Source organism: Pongo abelii, chromosome X (assembly GCF_028885655.2).
Source record: "Pongo abelii isolate AG06213 chromosome X, NHGRI_mPonAbe1-v2.0_pri, whole genome shotgun sequence".
NCBI lineage: Eukaryota > Metazoa > Chordata > Mammalia > Primates > Hominidae > Pongo > Pongo abelii.
In genome coordinates, this window is record NC_072008.2 from 108,629,437 (window position 1) to 108,649,642 (window position 20,206).

Genomic DNA, 20,206 nt, shown 5'->3' on the forward strand with positions numbered 1-20,206 from the left:
AAAGCATAAATCTCACAGGACCTATATGACAGTAACACAATGCAATATATATATATATACACACACACACACACACATACAGGCAACAAATAGCACAATGAATAAAATAGTACCTCACATCTCAATGCTAACATTGAATGTAAATAGCCTAAATGCTCCACTCCAGAATGGCAGAATGGATAAGAATTCACCAACCTAGTTTCTGCTGTCTTCAGGAGATTCACGTAACACATAAGGACTCACATAAACTTAAGGTAAAGGGATAGAAAAATACATTCCATGCAAATGGACACCAAAAGTGAGCAAGAGTAGCTATTCTCACATCAGACAAAACAAACTTTAAGGCAACAGCAGTTAAAAAAGACAGAGGGACATTATATAATGATAAAAGGACTGGTCCAAAAGGAAAATATCACAATTCTGAATATATATACACCTAACACTGGACCTTTCGATTTATAAAACAGTTACTACTAGACCTAAGAAATGAAATAAACGGCAACACAATAAAAGTGGGAGGCTTTAATACTTCACTGACAGCACTAGACAGGTCATCAAGACAGAAAGTCAACAAAGAAACAATGTACTTAAACTATACCTTATAACAAATGGACTTAACAGATATTTACAGAACAGTCTACCCAACAACTACAGAATATATATTCTATTCATCAGTACATGGAACATTCTCCGAGATAGACCACATGATAGGCCACAGAACAAGTCTCAGTAAATTTAAGAAAATCAAAATTATATCGAGTACTCTCTCAGACTACAATGGAATAAAATTGGATATCAACTCCAAAAGGAACCTTAAAAACCATGCAAATATATGGAAATTAAATAACTGGCTCCTGAATGATCGTTGTATCAACAATGAAATCAAGATGGAAATTTAAAAATTCTTTGAATTGAAAGATTATAGTGACACAACCTATCAAAACCTCTGGAATACAGCAAAAGCAGTGCTAACAGGATAGTTCATAGCATTGAATGCCTACATCAAAAAGTCTGAAAGAGCACAAATAGACAATCTAAGATCATACCTCATGGAACTAGGGAAAGAAGAACAATCTAAACCCAAACCCAGGAGAAGAAAAGAAATAACGAAGATCAGAGCAGAACTAAATGAAATTGAAACAAAAACAATACAAAAGATAAATGAAACAAAAAGCTGGTTCTTTGAAAAGATAAATAAAACTGATAGACCATTAGCAAGATTAACCAAGAAGAGAGAAGTTTCAAATAAGCTCAATTAGAAATGAAATGGGAGATATTACAACTGATATCACAGAAATACAAAAGATTATTCAAGGCTACTATGAACACCTTTATGTGCATAAACTAGAAAACCTACAGGAGATGGATAAATTCCTGGAAATATACAACCCTCCTAGATTAAACCAAGAAGATATAGAATCTCTGAACAGACCAATAACAAGCAATGAGATTGAAATAGTAATACAAAGATTGCCAATAACTAAAAAAGTTCAGAACCAGACAGATTCACAGCTGAATTCTATCAGACATTCAAAGAATTGGTACCAGTCCTATTGACACTATTCCAAAAGATAGAAAAAGAGAGAATCCTCCCCCAAATCATTCTATGAAGCCAGTTTCGCCATAGTATCAAAACCAGGGAAGGACATAACGAAAAAGAAAGCTACAGACCAATATCCCTGATGAACATAGATGCAAAAATCCTCAAGAAAATACTAGTGAACCAAATTCAACAACATATCAAAAAGAAAATCCACCATGATCAATTGGGTTTCATGCCATTGATGCAGGGATGATTTAAGATACACAAGTAATAAATGTGATAGAGGACATACACAGATTTAAAACAAAAATCACATGATCATCTCAATAGATGCAGAAAAAAGCATTTGACAAAATCCAGCATCCCTTTATTATTAAAACCCTCGGCAAAATCGGCATAAAGGGGACATACCTTAGAGTAATAAAAGCCATCTACAACACAAACAAAGGGAAACACATCCCATGCTCATGGATGGGTACATATGGAACCAGAAAAGAGCCCAAATAGCCAAAGCAAGACAGAAAAAAAAAAAAAGTTAGGCGCGTAGACCAATGGAACAGAATAGAGAACCCAAAAATAAAGCCAAATACAGCCAACTGATCTTTAACAAAGCAAACAAAAACATAAAGTGGAGAAAGGACACCCTATTCAACAAATGGTGCTGGGATAATTGGCAAGCCACATGTAGAAGAATGAAACTGGATCCTCATCTCTCACCTTATACAAAAATCAACTCAAGATGGATCAAAGACTTAAATCTAACACCTGAAACCGTAAAGATTCTAGAAGATAATATTAGAAAAACCCTTCTAGACATTGGCTTAGGCAAAGACTTCATGACCAAGAACCCAAAAGCAAATGCAACAAAAACAAGCATAAATAGATGGGACTTAATTAAACTACAAAGCTTCTGCACAGCAAAAGATATAATCAGCAGAGTTAACAGACAACTTACAGAGTGGGAGAAAATCTTCACAATCTGTACATCCGACAAAGGACTATTATCCAGAATCTACAAATAACTCAAATCAACAAGAAAAAACAAAACAAAACAAAACAAAGTAAAAATATCAAAAAGTGGGCTAAGGGCATGAATAGACAATTCTCAAAAGAAAATATACAAATGGCCAGCAAGCATATGGAAAAATGCTCAACATCACTAGTGATCAGGGAAATGCATATCAAAACCACAATGCAACACCATCTTATAACTGCAAGAATGGCCATAATAAAAAAATTAAAAAAAATAGATGTCTGAGTAGGTGGGGTGAAAAGGGAACACTTTTACACTGCTGGTGGGAGTGTAAACTAATACAACCTCTGTGGAAAACAGTGTGGAGATTCCTTAAAGAACTAAAAGTAGATCTCCCGTTTGATCCAGCAATCCCACTACTGGGTATCTACCCAGAGGAAAAGAAGTCATTATACAAAAAAGATACTTGCACACGCATGTTTATAGCAGCACAATTGCAATTGCAAAATATGGAACCAACCCAAATGCTCATCAATCAATGAGTGGATAAAGAAAATGTGAGATATATATATATGAATACTACTAAGCCATAAAAAAAAAAAGAAATAATAGCATTCGCAGCAACCTGGATGGAATTGGAGATTATTATTCTAAGTGAAGTAACTCAGGAATGGAAAACCAAACAGCGTATGTTCTCACTCATGTGGGAGCTAAGCTATGAGGACGCAAAGGCATAAGAATGATACATTGGTCTTTGGGGACTCAGGGGAAGCAGTGGGGAGTGTTGAGGGATAAAAGACTATACATTGGGTACAGTGTACACTGCTTGGGTGAAGGGTGTGCCAAAATCTCAGAAATCACCGCTAAAGAACTTATTCATGTAAACAAACACCACCTGTTCCCCAAAAACCTATTGAGATTAAAAAAAATTAAAAAAAAGTAAAAGTGTTTTGATTTCATCATCTTAATATAAAATTTTTAAGTGTCTGGGGTTTAAAGATACTCTTTCAAAAACTTATAAAGAAATTATTACTGAAATATTTGTGCATATGAGCAAGAGTGTTATATACACCATTGTCTGTAATAGAAACTATGGTAAGGGAACTAAATTTTCACCACTAGGTTACTGTGGAAATAAACTTTAGGATATCATATAAATGAAACACCAGGTCCATAAAAAATATTGATATTATGTTGTAATTTCAAATGTTATCATAGAAATCTATTTCCATGAAAAGATAGTAATAAAGATGTAAAGAGGGTTTACAAAGATAACAAGTATCCTGGATCCCTTTTTTCTTATATAGGTCTCTATTTATCCAGGGGTCAAAGAATAAAAATTAAAATATTTTGTCTTCCTCTCACATAGAGCTCTCTTCTCAGCACAGTAAAAGGCAGCAATTTTTGTCTGGAGTCCTTCAGTACCCCTATACACTGGGAATGCTCACTTTTCCACCAAGATTTCCAGAAAGCTTTATAGGATGGGCTTGGGCCACAATCTCTCCTTCCCACCTTCCTGTTCAGCAGTGTTCTAGCTGCAATGCAGATTTGTGTCGGGAAAGGGCACCACGGCACCACCATTATCAAACTTTTCAGCAAAGAAGTGTCCGCAAGGGGCAAAAACTACAATACCTCCTTACGACCCACCTTATGAACCCAGGTACAGAATGATTCTGTCAGAAAGATACTGATGTATTTAAAAGAAGACGGAAAAAAAAAATAAACTGCAGAACATCCTTGGCTATCCTAGGCGGGCAGCCATAGGGCGGTGCGGGGCAGTGGGTGGTGACAGAGAGAGGATGAGGGCACAGGAGCAGGGTCTGGGCAGCTGTGTCCATAGTGTCCTGAAAAGGGAATGACAGAGAGAAGGTGGGAGGAAATCTGGGAAGCCTGTATAGGGGTGGGGTAATGGAGGAGGGTGAATGCCCTGCTGTCTGAAAAGGACCCCCCCACCCCGCCACCCTCCTACAATGTGGACACTGCAACCTGCACCAGGGAGGGAAGTGAAAAATCAATGAATGCAATGTAGATTTGGGGTCAACAGATAATGGAACTGTTTTCATATGCACGTGAATTTTCCAAACAACCACCAAAAACTTGTAATATTTGTTACTCTATGCAAAATAAGCTGCTTTTAATTTAAAAACAAAAATTGAGATAGCTATGATGTGCCTTCTGGTGGCTAGAGCCAAGGTTGCAGCTTTGAGAGTAGACCAGGTTGCGGGGGAGGCAGGGTTCAGCATAGGGAAGGGAGGGATGGAGTTGGGAGCTTGATTAATGGGATCAGCCTTATTCCAATCCTGCCATTTATCTGGGGAAGTGACTTAGGCTCTCTGAGCCTGAACTTAGTCACCTGTGAAATGTGACTGACTATACCAGAGCTGTCCTGAGGGGTAAATGAGAAAAACTGCCCAGAGTATATGGCATAGTGTGGAACTTTAGTGGTCTTTAAATGTTGAGACACAGGAGTAGGGGTTGGCAGAGCCTCAGGGCTAAGGAGGCAGTGTGAAAAATCATTTCTTACTGTTTCCCCTTTTGAGAAAAATACACATCTAGTTGAAGAAAGCAAATGTCCCTGTGATATACCTTGAGTTGAAAGATTTATAGACAGCTGTTTCTCTAGTTCTTGGGTGTTATCAGAAGCTCATAAGAGCTGTTCAGCATCAAGTCCCTGAGCTGACCCAAATTCAGTTCCTCATGCTGGGAAGATAGGCATGTCTTTGAACTCACCTGGTAATCTCAGTGATAGATAACACCAGGTAAGCAAAGTGTGGAGTTTGCCTAATGGTTGTTCCTGGACTGTTTGGTATATTAATATATTATAGGAAAGCAGGGTGCAGTGGCTCATGCCTGTAATCCCAGCACCATGGGAGGCTGAGGTGGGCAGATCACTTGAGGTCAGGAGTTCAAGACCAGCCTGGCCAACATGGCAAAACTCTGTCTCTACTAAAAATACAAAAAGTAGCCGGGCATGGTGACGCACACCTGTAATCCCAGCTACTCAGGATGCTGAGGCAGGAGAATTGCTTGAACCCAGGAGGTGGAGGTTGCAGTGAGCTGAGATGGGGCCACTGCACTCCAGTCTGGGTGACAGAGTGAAACACTGTCTCAAAAAAAAAAAAAAAAGATATATATACACAGACACACACACACATATATATAAAAAATAGGAAACACACACACACACACACATATATATATAAAAAATAGGAAAATTCTAGACTGTTTCACAGCCACCAGGGCAGTGACCCTCAGATTATGCATTATCCAGCCACATCACAGCAGTATTTTAACCATCTTCTACCTCTTGAAACACAAAAATCCAAGTTACTACCATTTCTATACACACAATTGTCCATTCCTTCATTCATTAATAACTAAATATATATTAAGCTCAATACCTATATAACTAAAGGCATCTCATGATCTCTAAAATGGAAGTAATAGAGTAAGAATGAAAATAATATATCGCTAACTTCAAAGGTTAGTTTTAAGATGGTATGCTCCTTCACATTAATTTTTAAACTTGATCAACTTTTAAGAAATGAAAGATTTTCAAAAATTCCTCTGGGACCCCTCAATACACATTTAGCCACAGGATTGATATCTCTCCTCTCCTCTGCCCTCCCCTCTCCTCCCCTCCCCTCCCCTCCCCTCCCCTCCTCTCCCCTCCCCTCCCCTCCTCTCTCTCTCTCTCTCTGTCTCCTGCCCCCTCCACCTCTATGTCCTATCTCTGGGTCTCTCTCTTCTCCTTCAAATTTAAACTACCTAAAAGAGCTTTCTCCATTCCTTGTTAACATTCTTCACTTCCTACTGCCTGCTTATCCCACCTAATTAGCCAAGCAGTGACTGCCACAGAGACAGGAAAGTGGGATGGTCTTCATGAAATCACCCAGAGTTCAGCATTAAAGCTTCAGTGGGGAATGGGGAGGATAAGGAGAGGGGAACCCTGACACAGTGGGATTCGGGGTAGAAGTATAGTCATAGTCTCATTCAGCCCAGGGTCCCAGGAGCAATCAACAAATGTGACTTAATACACCACGTTTTCATTACCTATGTATCCACTGATGAACTTTTAGGTCGATTCCACATCTTGACTATGATGTATAATTACACAAGTACCTTCCTTATGTAATTAAAAGTAATAAAAGGAAAATATACACATGCCCAGCACTTGTAATAGACATCAAATCAAGTTCTAAATGGAATGCATCCCTATACCATCTAAGGGATTTGGGCAGTAGTCTGAACACATGAAAACTAACTCCCAGAAAATACTGTCTTCTTTCAGCAGGATGGTCTAGATTAGTTCTGGATATAAAGGACAGGCCTAAATTAGTAACAGTTTGAAAGAAAGGTAGAAAATTAGCCCCAGACAAATGAGAAAATGTGCATTCAAGATACACTGAGATTGTTTTAGGCAAGTTAGCCACAGGAAAACTGAGACATTGAACATATCAGATAAAAGAAGAGTTTGAAAATAGTAACTGTAGAATGTTTTACTGCTCTCTATAGCATATAAACTGAGACCTGGGTGTGTCTGTTTTAGTAGTCTAAAAGATAATACACACGACTTGGAGACGTATATATATAGCAGGTCCCACTGTTGAGATATGAATGCATGTTTGTTCTCCTCAGGTTTCTTACTTCCTTTTCTTCAATGAGGTAGCCAGGTATTTAGAGAGAAAACCATGCTACAAAACAATATTATATTTTACATACAGGTATGTACATGTGTAATAAAACTATAAGGTAATGCCTTAAAAATGAAAAATCCAAATTCTGTATAGTGATTATCTCTGGGGAAGTAGGAGGCTAATACAATCAGACTTCAATGTGACTATCAATTGCCTGTATACTATTTTATATGTTAGCATGGGTACATAGAAAGTTCTCACATTCTATAATTTTTGTATGTCTGAACTATTTTATAACAAATACTGTTTCTATGAGCAAAAATTCTGACTTTTAAAAAGCTCCATGCTAATTTATAAATTGTGGAAAGCATAGTCAAGTCCAGAAATAAATAAATAATCCCTGACCCCTCCCACTTATTAATTTTTGATAATGTGTCCTTTTTGTATAGTTCCTCCCACTTTGTTCTCTATGCAGGCATACTTAATATATATCCATTACATATGGGTTTCATTTGTCTTGAGACTCAACATTTCCTAAAGATCATAAAACCAGTAATTAAGTATGCTGAAATATTGTACTCACTCTGACTCCAAGGCTCATGTCCTTAACCCCTGAGAATGCCAATCTTTTCCTGTGAAAGGGGTGAGGCCAGATCAGGGGAGCTGACTTCTTATGGTCTTTTTTACACAAAGATAAATCTGCTATTGAGGACCCAGGTCTCCTGATTTCAGTCTGTTGTACAGCAGATTCATCTTCATGTTCTGTTACTCTATGCTGTCTGCTTTCTGGTCCTCAAGAGGCTGCTATTTCGGTGTCCAAATAGAAGGTGAAAGAAGATGGCACAAAAGAACATCAAATTAAAAGTAATTTGCTTAGGATAATGGCCTCAAGCTCCATCCATGTTGCTGCAAAGGACATGATCTCATTCTTTTTTATGGATCTGTAGTATTCCATGGTGTATGTGTACCACATTTTCTTTATCCAGTCCACTGTTGATGGGCATCTAGGTTGATTCCATGTCTTTGCTATTGTGAATAGTGCTGTGATAAACATACACATGCATGTGTCTTTATGGTAGAACGATTTATATTCATTTGGGAATATACTCAGTAATGAGATTTCTGGGTTGAATTGTAGTTCTATTTTAAGTTCCTTGGGAAATCTCTAGACTGCTTTCCACAGTGGCTGAACTAATATACATTCCTACCAGCAATGTATAAGCATCCCCTTTTCACTGTAAGCTCACCAACATCTGTTACTTTTTGACTTTTGCATAATAGACATTTTGACTGTTGTGAGATGGTATCTTATTGTGGTTTCGATTTGCATTTCCCTAATGATTAGTGATATTGAGCATTTTTTCATATGCTTGTAGGTCGTGTGTATATCTTCTTTTGAGTAGTGTCTGTTCATGTCCTTTGCCCATTTTTTAATGGGGTTGTTTTTCTGCTTGTTGATTTAGTTCCTTATAGATCCTGGATATTAGACCTTTGGAAGATGCATAGTTTACAGATGTTTTCTCCCATTCTGTAGGTTGTCTGTTTACTCTGTTGATAGTTTCTTTTGCTGTGCAGAAGCTCTTTAGTTTCATTAGGTCCTACTTGTCAATATTTGTTTTTACTACAGTTGCTTTTGGTGTCTTCATCATGAAGTCTTTGCCAGGGCTGATGTCTAGAATGGTATTTCCTAAGTTTTCTTCTAGGGTATTTATAGTTTTATGTTTTACATTTAAGTCTTTAATGCATTTTGAGTTGATTTTTGAAGGGTAAAGGTGAAGTTTCAATCTTCTGCATATGTCTAGCCAGTTATTCTAGCACCATTTATTGAATAGGAAGTCCTTTCCCCATTGCTTGTTATTGTTAACTTTGTTGAAGATCAGATGGTGTAGGTGTGTGGCTTTATTTCTGTGTTCTTTATTATGTTCCATTGGTCTGTGTGTCTGTTTTGTACCAGTACCATGCTGTTTTAATTACTATAGCCTTGTATTATAGTTTGAAGTCAGGTAGTGTGATCCTCCATCTTTGCACTTTTCACTTAGGATTGCTTTGGTTATTCGGGCTCTCTTTTGGTTCCAAGTGAATTTTAGAATTTTTATTCTAGTTCTGTGAAAAACATTGCTAGTAGTTTAATAGAATAGCATTGAATCTGTAAATTGCTTTGGGCAGCATGACCATTTTAACAATATTGATTCTTCCTATCCATGAGCATGGAATATTTTTTCACAATCTTAATTTTTAAGAGGGCAGAATTGAGAACAAAATGGATTTTAAAAGATAAAAAAGCACACCTAATAATAGTAAAGGTTAAAATTCACTAGGAATACATTATGTATTAATATTTGTGTGCCTAGTCACACAACAAAAATGTAGTTTTTTTGTTTATTTGTTTGTTTGGTTTTTTTGTTTGTTTGTTTAGATGGAGTCTCACTCTGTCGCCCAGGCTGGAGTGCAGTGGCGCGATCTTGGCTCACTGCAACCTCTCCCTCCCGGGTTCAAGCAGTTCTCTGCCTCCGCCTCCTGAGTAGCTGGGATTACAGGTGCCTGCCACCATGCCCAGCTAATTTAGTAGAGATGGGGTTTCACCATCTTGGCCGGGCTGGTCTTGAACTCCTGACCTCAGGTGATCCACCCGCCTCGGCCTCCCAAAGTGTTGGGATTGCAGGTGTGAGCCACCGCACCCAGCCAAAAATGTAGTTTTATATAGGAAACCTGCAGAAGCAGCAATGAGATATATGAAAAATCATACTAATACCTGAGGCTGTTAAGCTTGGGCCCAAATGCAAATACAGATTAAAATTGTAGAATGCAATAAGAATAATGAAAATAAAAACAGAACATATCAGAATTTACAGCTAGAGCAGTGGTCAGATAATATTTTTATGCATTACATAGCTATATCAATAAAAAGGAATTGAACAATCAATTCAAAAAGCCAGATAAAGAACCACAACATAAACTAAAAGAATGCAGTTGAATAGTTAAAGGTTAAAACAGAAAAGAATGGGTTAAAAAGGCAAACTACAGTAGAATTTATATGTAAAAGTAAGGAAGATTTATTTGAGGAGATACCAAAAACATGAAAAGTCACTGGGTAAAGTATTCAAGAAAACTGAAGAAAACACAAATACACAATTTTGAAACAGAACGGTGACAAGGTCTTCAAAACAAAGGAAATTTCAAGTCTCTTAACTGAAAAATTTGCAGAATTCTATTCAAATACATTTGGAAACAGATGAAATCAGTAATTTTCTAGAAAAACACAACTTACCCAGACTGGCCTCAAGAGACACAAAAAGTCTTAACAGACCAATTGCATACAAGACATAGTGAATTTGGTTAAATTATCTGCCATCAAAAAGCACCAGACCCAGAGCTTTCCCAAAGAGAATTCTAGCAAAATTTTCAAGGTACGATAATACCAATACTATTTAAAATAGTCGAAGGGCATAGGGAATATATGAAACAATGAAGCAAGTACATAAAGTTGATTCTGAAACATGCCAAAAACTGCAGGAGAAATGAAATTACAGAATAATCTCATCACAGAATATGAACTAATGTTCTTAAATAAAATATTAGTAAACAAAAGAGGACATAAAATACAGGTCGTGACCTTATGGGGCTTTTACATATGTAAACATGTTTCAATATCAATAAAACTATTACTATAATCTAGTATATTGATACAGCCAAGGAAATAATTATATGATCACCTCCATATGCAGAAAGGTATTTAACAGCATCAGCATTCCACAAGACTAAAGATCCAGATTTTAAGCAAATAAATTAGAAGGTTAAAAAAAAAGTGCGATGGAACCCACTTTAGATTAAATGAAACGAAACATTTCAGAGTTAAATTAAAGAGAAATTAAATCAAAGAAATTACATTTAAAACCACAATTAGATACCACCATAGACCCACAAGAAATAAAAAAGTTTGAAAATGCCAAGTGTTGGTGAGGATGTGGAGCAGTGGAACTCTCAACACTGCTGGTGGGAATACAGATTGGAACACTTTGAAAAACTGGCAGTATCTAGTGAGCTGATCATACATATACCTAACTCAGAAATGCCACTCAATCATATATGTCGAAGTAAAGTAAAAATAAATGTCCATCTAAAAGATATGTACAAGAATATTCAAAGCACCATTATTCATAGTAGGTCAAAATTTGCAAAATATATAAACCTTCATACCAGATACATATATTGTGAAATATCCATACAGGCCGGGTGCGGTGGCTCACGCTTGTAATCCCAGCACTTTGGGAGGCTGAGGCAGGCAGATCACCTGAGGTCAGGAGTTCGAGACCAACCTGGCCAACACAATGAAACCCCATCTCTACTAAAAATACAAAATGTAGCTGGGCATGGTGGTGGGCGCCTGTAATCCCAGCTACTCGGGAGGCTGAGGCAGGAGAATAGCTTGAACCCGGGAGATGGATGTTGCAGTGAGCCAAGATCACACCACTGCACTCCAGCCTGGGGAACAGAGCTGGACTCCATCTCAAAAGAAAAGAAAAGAGAAGAAATATCCATACCATGTATACCATCCATCAATGAAAATGACTGTCTACAACTACAGACAACAAAATGTAAATTACATATATATTATGTTGGTTGAACACAGCCAGACACAGGAAAACACGTGTTTTATGATTTCAGGAAATTTTTTTTCTAACCTTCCAATAGTGTTTGGGGAAGGAGAGAAAAATCAACACTCAATATCCTTTAAACTTTTTTTTAATTTTTAATTTTTGTGGGTGATAGGTGTATATATTTATGGGGTACATGAGATATTTTGATACATGCATGCAATGCATAATAGTCACATCATGGAAAATGGGGTATCCATCCCCTCAAGCATTTTTCCTTTGTGTTACAAACAATCCAATTATATTATTTTAGTTATTTTAAAATGTACAATTAAATTATTATTGATTATAGTCACCCTGTAGTGCTATCAAATACTAGGCCTTATTCATTCATTCTATTTTTTGTACTCATTAACCATCCCCACTCTCTGTCACCTCCCCGCCTCTACCCAGACTCTGGTAACCATCCTTCTACTCTCTATCTCCATGGGCTCAATTATTTTTTGAGTTTTGGTCCCACAAATAAGTGAGAACATGTGATATTTGTCTTTCTGTTTCTGGCTTACTTCACTTAATGTAATGACCACCTGTTCCATCCATGTTGTTGCAAATGACAGAATCTCTTTATTTTTATGGCTGAATAGTACTCCATTGTGTATATGTACTACATTTTCTTTTTCCATTAATCTGTTGATGGACACTTAGGTTGCTTCCAAATCTTGGCCATTATGAATAATGTTGCAACAAACATGGGAGTGAAGATACTCTTCGATATACTGATTTTCTTTCTTTTGGATGTATAGCCAGCAGTGGGATTGCTGGGTCATATGGCAGCTCTATTTTTAGATTTTGAGGACCCTCCGTACTGTTCTCCACAGTGGTTGTACTAATTTACATTCCCACCAACAGTGTATGAGGGTTCCCTTTTCTCCACATCTTTGCCAGCATGTGTTATTGCCTGTATTTTGGAGAAAGCCATTTTAACTGGAGTGAGATGATATCTCATTATAGTTTTGTAGGAAGTGCAGAAAACTCATTTTAGAGCTTTAACTTTGGTTGGAAAAAAGGAAAGAGAGAAAAAAAGTGGGGAGAGGAAAGATATCCAATCCTGTGGCTGAATAGGCGGTGGGGGGTTAAAGGAAGAATTTTTTAAAATCTTCAATTTCTTGAAATTTCAATAAGTTTAAAAGCTAATGTGAAGAACCCATTTCATCTCATATTTAACCCTTGAATTTTCCTATATATTATTTTGTTTCTTACTCTCCTATTTCCACTTTAGAGCTCATGAGATGTCTCCAATGGACTAGTATATGTTTTGAGCTCAATACAAATATAGTTATTAGATGAGAAAAGAACGGACAATTGTGTGTCACAGAAATGCTAGTAATTTCTGGATTTTTGCCTCTCAGGGAGGTAGCAGATGGCTGAAATCCTGGTGTGATGTGACTGGATCATGCATGATCTGAGGACCCTTGCCCTGGTGACTGGTGGACAGGTTCATATTTTTCCTATAAACATATTAACATACCAAACTGTCCAGAAGCAGCTATTAAGCAAACACCATACTTTGCTTTCCTCATGCAATCTATCACAGAGCTCTTCAGGTGACTTCACAAGTATGTTTGTCATTCCAGTGTGGGGGAACTTGATCTGAGTCTGCTAAGAGGCATGATGTTGAACGACTCCTGTGACCTTCTGATAATACCTAAGAATACAGAAAACCTTCTATCTCAAAAACTTTGAACTCAAGGCATATCAGAGAGATATTTGCTTCTTTCTTCTAGATGTTTGTGTTCTTATTAGGAGAAACAATGAGAAATGATTTTTCACAATGTCTCCTGAGCCCTGAGGCTCAGTCAGCCCCTACTGCTGTGTCTCAACATTTAAAGGCCATTGAAGTCCCACTCCATTCCTATACTTTGGACAACGTTTCTCATTTATGCCTGGGGACAGCTCTGTAACAATTGTATAATCAGTTCCATTTCACAGATGACTAAGCTCAGGCTCACAGAGTCTAAGTCACCTCCCTAGGTAAGTGGCAGGATTGGAATGAGGTTCCATCCCTCACCCTCCCTAGAGGATCCTTAGCACCTCTCTTTTAGAAGTTGGGCTTCCAGAACTTGAGAAATGGTCATATTCCACTCTCTTGCTATTGTGGCCCCAGACGTGCTCACTCTTCAACCTCTCAAGGTGATGAAGGTGATAGAAGAGATAAAATCCCTATCAGCAGCTAGTTTTTAGTTATTCTAAAGTTTTCCTCATTTTGTCTTCATGCCTCCTGGTCCCTGAATGATCTAATTTCCCTGAGGGCTGCCATTCCAAAGGGAGCATTCAACTTTTTCTTAAAAAAAAATATATGATCTGTAAAGTTTTTAAGTCATAATATTTTTGAAATTGAAAATCAATTTCGATAGTAATAAAAAAATTAAGAATTATCTTAAAACATTGGAGAAAGTACTTGCAAACTGTACCATATATAGGATTAGTATCCGTAATTTGTAACACATACTAATGACAAAGATATTGGTAATTCATTTCAACAGAAAATTTACATAAAATAAACATGAACAATAATCTTGTTAAATATGCCAAAACCAAAAGTACTAATAAAATGCAAATACTTAAAAATCCTGAGAATTTATATAAAGTGGAAAAAAATTGCAACAGAAGATGAGGACTGTGATTGTACTTTTGGAGAAGACTATGTGAATCGGGTGAATGTGTTCATGTGCACCTCACCTACAGGGACACATCTGAAGAATATGCAACATCCTTAGGACAACAGATCCCTTGGGTCAGAGGTTGGAGTAGGGCTAGTGAGAGATTCAGATGAATTACAATTTGTAAATGTGCTGTTGATTGCGATTCCTGTTGTCAGAAGGTGACTCTGACTGCTGTGTGGGGAATGGACTGGAAAGGGACAAGATAGGGAGTGGGGATAACCATAAGGAAAATATTGCAGAAGTCCAGGGAAGAGGCACAGGTGGATGGGACCAGGGCTGCAGCTGTGTGCAGGTAGGGAGGAGTGAACCTGGACAGGGCGTGTTTGGAGGTACGGCAGGCAGAACTTGAAGTGGCTGTGCGTGTAGGGTGCATGGGGATAAGGCACAGTCAAGGATGACCCCTCAGCTTTTTGTATAGCCATGTGGAGAAATGGCACAGTTTTCTGAGAGCAGTCCTTCCATGTGTTCTTGAGATATTCTCAAGGTAATTAGGTCATCCAAACGTGGTTGTAGTGAAAAGAAGTTATTTTAAAATGCATCAGTTGATGATTAAGATTCTGTTGTATTAAACTTTATTGAAGACACAAGCAAACTGTCAAACTTTTAGAACTTGAAAAATCTCAACATGCAAACTCACATTTAATGAGCAGTTTACTATATGCCGACCACTGTTCTAAGGGCTTTCGTGCCTCAACTCAAGTAATTCTCAAAACAACAACCCATGAGGTGGGGATAATTGTTTTCCCCATTGTACCTTAAAGACAACTGAAGTATAGAGTAATTCTGTTACTCTCACAAGGTCACAGAGAGCCAGTTATGCTGATATCTCTGCAGTAGAATTTTTAAAATTATGGGATTCCTGACCAAAATGGCAAGGCAATATTTGTTTAAAAATATTTTGTCTTCTTAGGTCAGTACTCTATTATCCTTGTTTTACAGATGAAGCATTTGAGCTACTGCAAGGTGAAGCAAAAGTATTCAAAGTCCCACAAATTTAGGAAGCAGGGTTGGGCCCTAGTCTGTCTCCACAGCCGACACTCCTAACCAGTATACTTAGAAAAGAGGAAAAGACATTTGCCAGACCATGTCAGCCAGTGGTGGTTGATGGTAGACAGGACCATATGTCTTTGAGTGATAACTATCCTTCAGTAGCCTTTCTTCCATGTACCAGATGATATTTATTTAAGAAAAACAAACAAGATAATAATTGTAAAAACAAAAGAGTATAATTATTTTTAAAAAGGTAATAATCATCACAGTTAAGTTTTCCTTAGACAACCTGGCTGTTGAAATAATTCCTTGGACTTCCACAGTTAATTCTATTCCCTTTCAGGAACTCAGAGTGCATTTACAAATGGAAATCACATTTATTCTTGTTTCTATCCTTCAACTAGTTGAAAGGCAGGGCTGGTCTGATTTCCTTTGATGGGTGAGGCCATTTCTCCTGGGGATGCACCAAAGAGTGGCATTTCTGAGTCATATGACATGTGTATCTTCAGCTCAGTGGATACCGTCAAACAGTTTTTCAAAGTGGTTGTTCCAATCTATATTCCCACTAGCAATGTTGAGACTTCTACTGCTCCACATCCTCACCAACACCTGGTATTTTGTATCTTTTTCATTTTTCTCTTTCTGGTAGACATGTAATAGTATCTCCTTGTGATTTTAATTTTACTTTCTCTTTAACTCTCCTTGAAGTGTTGTCTCTTAAAAGCTATCTGTTGTTTAAAAAAAAAAACCTTTCTATTTATTTGCTTAGAAAACTGGATCTTTCATCCTTAGGAGGGTGCATTATGGATTTTGCTGATTGGATTCTTATTGTGTTGTTTATTAATTTCCTCTAGCCTCTCTTATTTCTTTTAAATTGGTAATTAGATTTAGAAGTTTGATCAAATTCAGCTTATTCAGCAAGAGTACCTCAGAAGTGGTGTCCTTTATTACTAAAGCGTCAAATTAGTAGGCTCATTGGGTCTGGTTGTCTCTCCTCCTGTAAGCTTGAAACTGATCACTGTATTTCAGTGTTGTCACCCTGATCCATCCATTATAAAATTTCCAGTAGCATTTCATCATAGGATATTTGAACCTCTGAAGTAGACACCCAAAACCTATTTAATAAACTAACTAGATGTAGACATAGGAGTATGCAAGGAAACAAAACTATGTATATGACCTGTCCATCTTTTTGTAAACATGAATTTTTCAAAGAGAGTTGTGGTCATGCTGTACTTATTGTTTCATTATCTACTTTGAGGAAAATTTTGTTTCTGTTTATACAAATTATGCCTTTTCATTGGAAGAAATACAGAATGCTCTCAGCTGGTGCCCAGAGTCAGAATTGCAGAAATGAAAGTCAACCAAGAGCTTGGAAAGGGGTAGGAGATTTGAGTGGAGTAAGGGAGGCACATGTATTCTGTTGTATAGAACTGTAGAGAACAAAGCTTTCTGGAATTTCCTATATGCATGTTTCCAAAGCAATGAATATGTGGGCATCATAAATATAATCAGGTCACAATTATAGTGTTTTTTGTTTTTAACATTTTGAACAATGAAATTTCCACATTTAAAACACTAGGGAATTGCAAATTTATAAAACAAATATCCTCTATCTCCCTCCAAGGCAAATATACTGATTTATTAAATAAATCTTTTTAATATACTATTTTTATACCACAGCATATGAACATGATTCTTAGTCAATAAATGTATTTCTACACTATCATTTTGTGACTAAGGTCACAGATTTTCCTGATTTACAAAACATTATCATAATGACTTTGTCACATTATTAACTTTTTTATTGTTTAAGCCATATGAAACATAATTGAAATGTATATTAGAAATTAAAAATATTCTGTCCAAATCTTCTCCATCTCCATAATACAAAGATAGCCTGTATTTATTCATATCTATTCTCCAGATCTTTTTTCTCTCCATGTAGTACACTAACTTATTTTTAGCCACACACACATACCTATAAACCCATGTAGAGAGAGATAGATATATATATATTTTCACAATAGAACCATATACTACATTATAATTTATGACTTTCTTGATTGACTAAATCTTATTCTTTTTCATTTTGTGTGTGTGTGTCTACAAGTGTTTTGGGGAGATTAATATTGGTTTTTATTGTATTGTCTCTTGATATCATTGACCTATCTCTGTTGTTTAAGAGTACTTCATACACAGAGGATAAAAATCTAGGTTAAATATGCATACAGCATTTATATATTAACATATAAAAGCTACCTTATCTAACATTTGTAGTGTAACTTGCGTGTTTAACTGTAGTGGGTAGAATTGTGTCCCCCTCAAAACATGTCCCAATCCTAACCCACCCAAACTTTATTTGGAAATAGGGTCTATGTAGATATAATTAAGTGAAAGATCTCCAGAAGTAAATATCCTGAATGTAGGTTGATGCCTAACTCCAATGACTCGTGTCTATATAAAAGAAAGCAGAGGGAGATTTGACACATGCAAGGAAGAAGGCCGTGTGAAGATTGAGGTAGAGATTGGAGTTATGCTGCCTCAAACCAAATAAAGGAGGAGCTGGAAGAGCTAAGAAAGGATTATCCCCTAAAGCTTTTGGAGGCAGTGTGGTCCTGCCTACAACTTGGTTTTGTACTTTGGGCTTTGGTTTTATACTTCTGAACCATGAGATAATGAAATTCTGTTGTTTAAATGTGCAAAGTTCGTGATAATATGTTATGGTGGCCCTAGGAAACTATTCATTGGCTGATACCCTATTTTTCATGTCTACAGTGATACTAATGCCAGTAAGATATGTAAAAAGAATTTAAAATGACTAACATTTCTTATGAACTATATGCTTTTAATGTATTGAGTCAGTCAGTGCTCACAGCTGTTTTACAAGATAGATACTGTGACTAATCCTTATTTTATAGATGAAAAACTGAATGACAGAGAGAATAAAGACTTTGCTTGATACTGCATAGTTAGGGAGTGGGACAGCTTGGATTTGTGTCCAGTACCTCATGCTCCAGAGCCTGTCACAGATTTGTGTTAAATTTAAAGAAACAACTGGACAAGCATGCATATTTTATGAGTTCATTGAAAGCAATACTCAGTATGGTTATATATGTAAACAAAAAACTGGACCTAGTGACCAAAAGGGGGACTGTAACCTTGGCGAGATCATGTTCATTGCAATCCTGGGGATAGAAGCCACAGTGCAGTGGGATAAAGAGTAAATGGGAAGTAATGTTAATAGAGAATGTAGAAAATTAGAAAATTTTTTGAAGGAGAAGGAAAAGACAGAGTCAAAGAGGGAGAGAGGGAGGGGAGGGGGAGGGGAAAGGAAAGGGAGAGGCGGGGAGAGAGAAGAGGGGAGAGGAGAAAAGAAAGATATCCTGTGGCTGAATTGAATTGATGATGTATTAGGCCATTCTTGCATTGCTGTAAAGAAATGCCTAAGACTGGGTAATTTATAAAGAATAGATGTTTAATTGGCTCATGGTTCTGCAGGCTTACAAACATGGCACCAGCATCTGTTTAGCTTCTGAGAAGGCCTCAGGGAGCTTTTACTCATGATGGAACATGAAGCTGAAGTATGTATGTCACATGGTGAAAGCAGGAGAGAGAAAGTGGCCGGGGGGGGGGCGGGGGTGCCACACACTTAACCAGATCTCAGGAGACTCACTATCATGAGGACAGTACCAAGCCTTGAGAGATCTGCCCCCATGACCCAAACACCTCCCACCAGGACCAACCTCCAACATTGGGGATTAGAATTCAACATGAAATTTGGCAGGGACATATATTCGAACTGTATCAGGTCATGAGGAACAAAAAAGGATTTTTAAAACAGAAAAGAATTGTCAATTCTTTGGAGTTTGAGAAAGTTTAAAGTTAATTTGAAGAAACCATCTCCTCTCAAATGTGAACCACCAAGTTACCCATATATTCATTTGAATTCTTACCCTGTTTCCACTTTAGTTAATGAGACACCTCCAGTAGACTAGTATGCTTTTAAAGCTCAATACACTTTTAGTTATTACCTAATGAAAGCATAGAAAATTGTCTGTTATAGAAATTCTTGTAATTCCTAGATTTTTGCCTCTCAAGGAGGCAGCGGGTAGCTGAAATCCTCTTGTGATGTAGCTGGATAATGTGTAATCTGAGAACCTTGCACTGTTTACTGCAGAATGGGTCTACAATATTCCTATAAACATATTAAAATACTGAGCAGTGTTGGAACACTCATTAGACAATTGCCACTCCTTGTGTCCCTGATGTGATCTGTTGTGAGCTCACCAGGTGAGTTCACAAACGCTCCTGTCTTACCACTATGGGGAAGTGGATTTGGGTCTGCTCAGAGGCATGATGTTGAATAGCTCTTAGGAAATTTCAAGCACCTAAGAATGCAGAGACCTTTGGTCTCTAAAACTTTGAACTTAAGGCATTTCAGAGAGAGATTGCTTCTTTCTTCACGATGTTTGTGTTGTCATTAGGAGAAACAATGAGAAGTGATTTTTTTCATGATGACTACCTTAGCCTTGAGGCTCAGCCAGCCCCTGATTCTGTGTACCAATACTTAAAGGCCACTCCCTGCTGTATATTCTCAACAGATTTTCTCATTTACCCCTCAGGACTGCTCTGTAAGGTTGGTATGGTCAATCCCATTTTACAGCTAACCAAGCTCAGGCTCACAGAGCCTAAATCACTTTTCCAAGTAAGTGGCAGGATTGGAATGAGGTTCCATCCCTCAC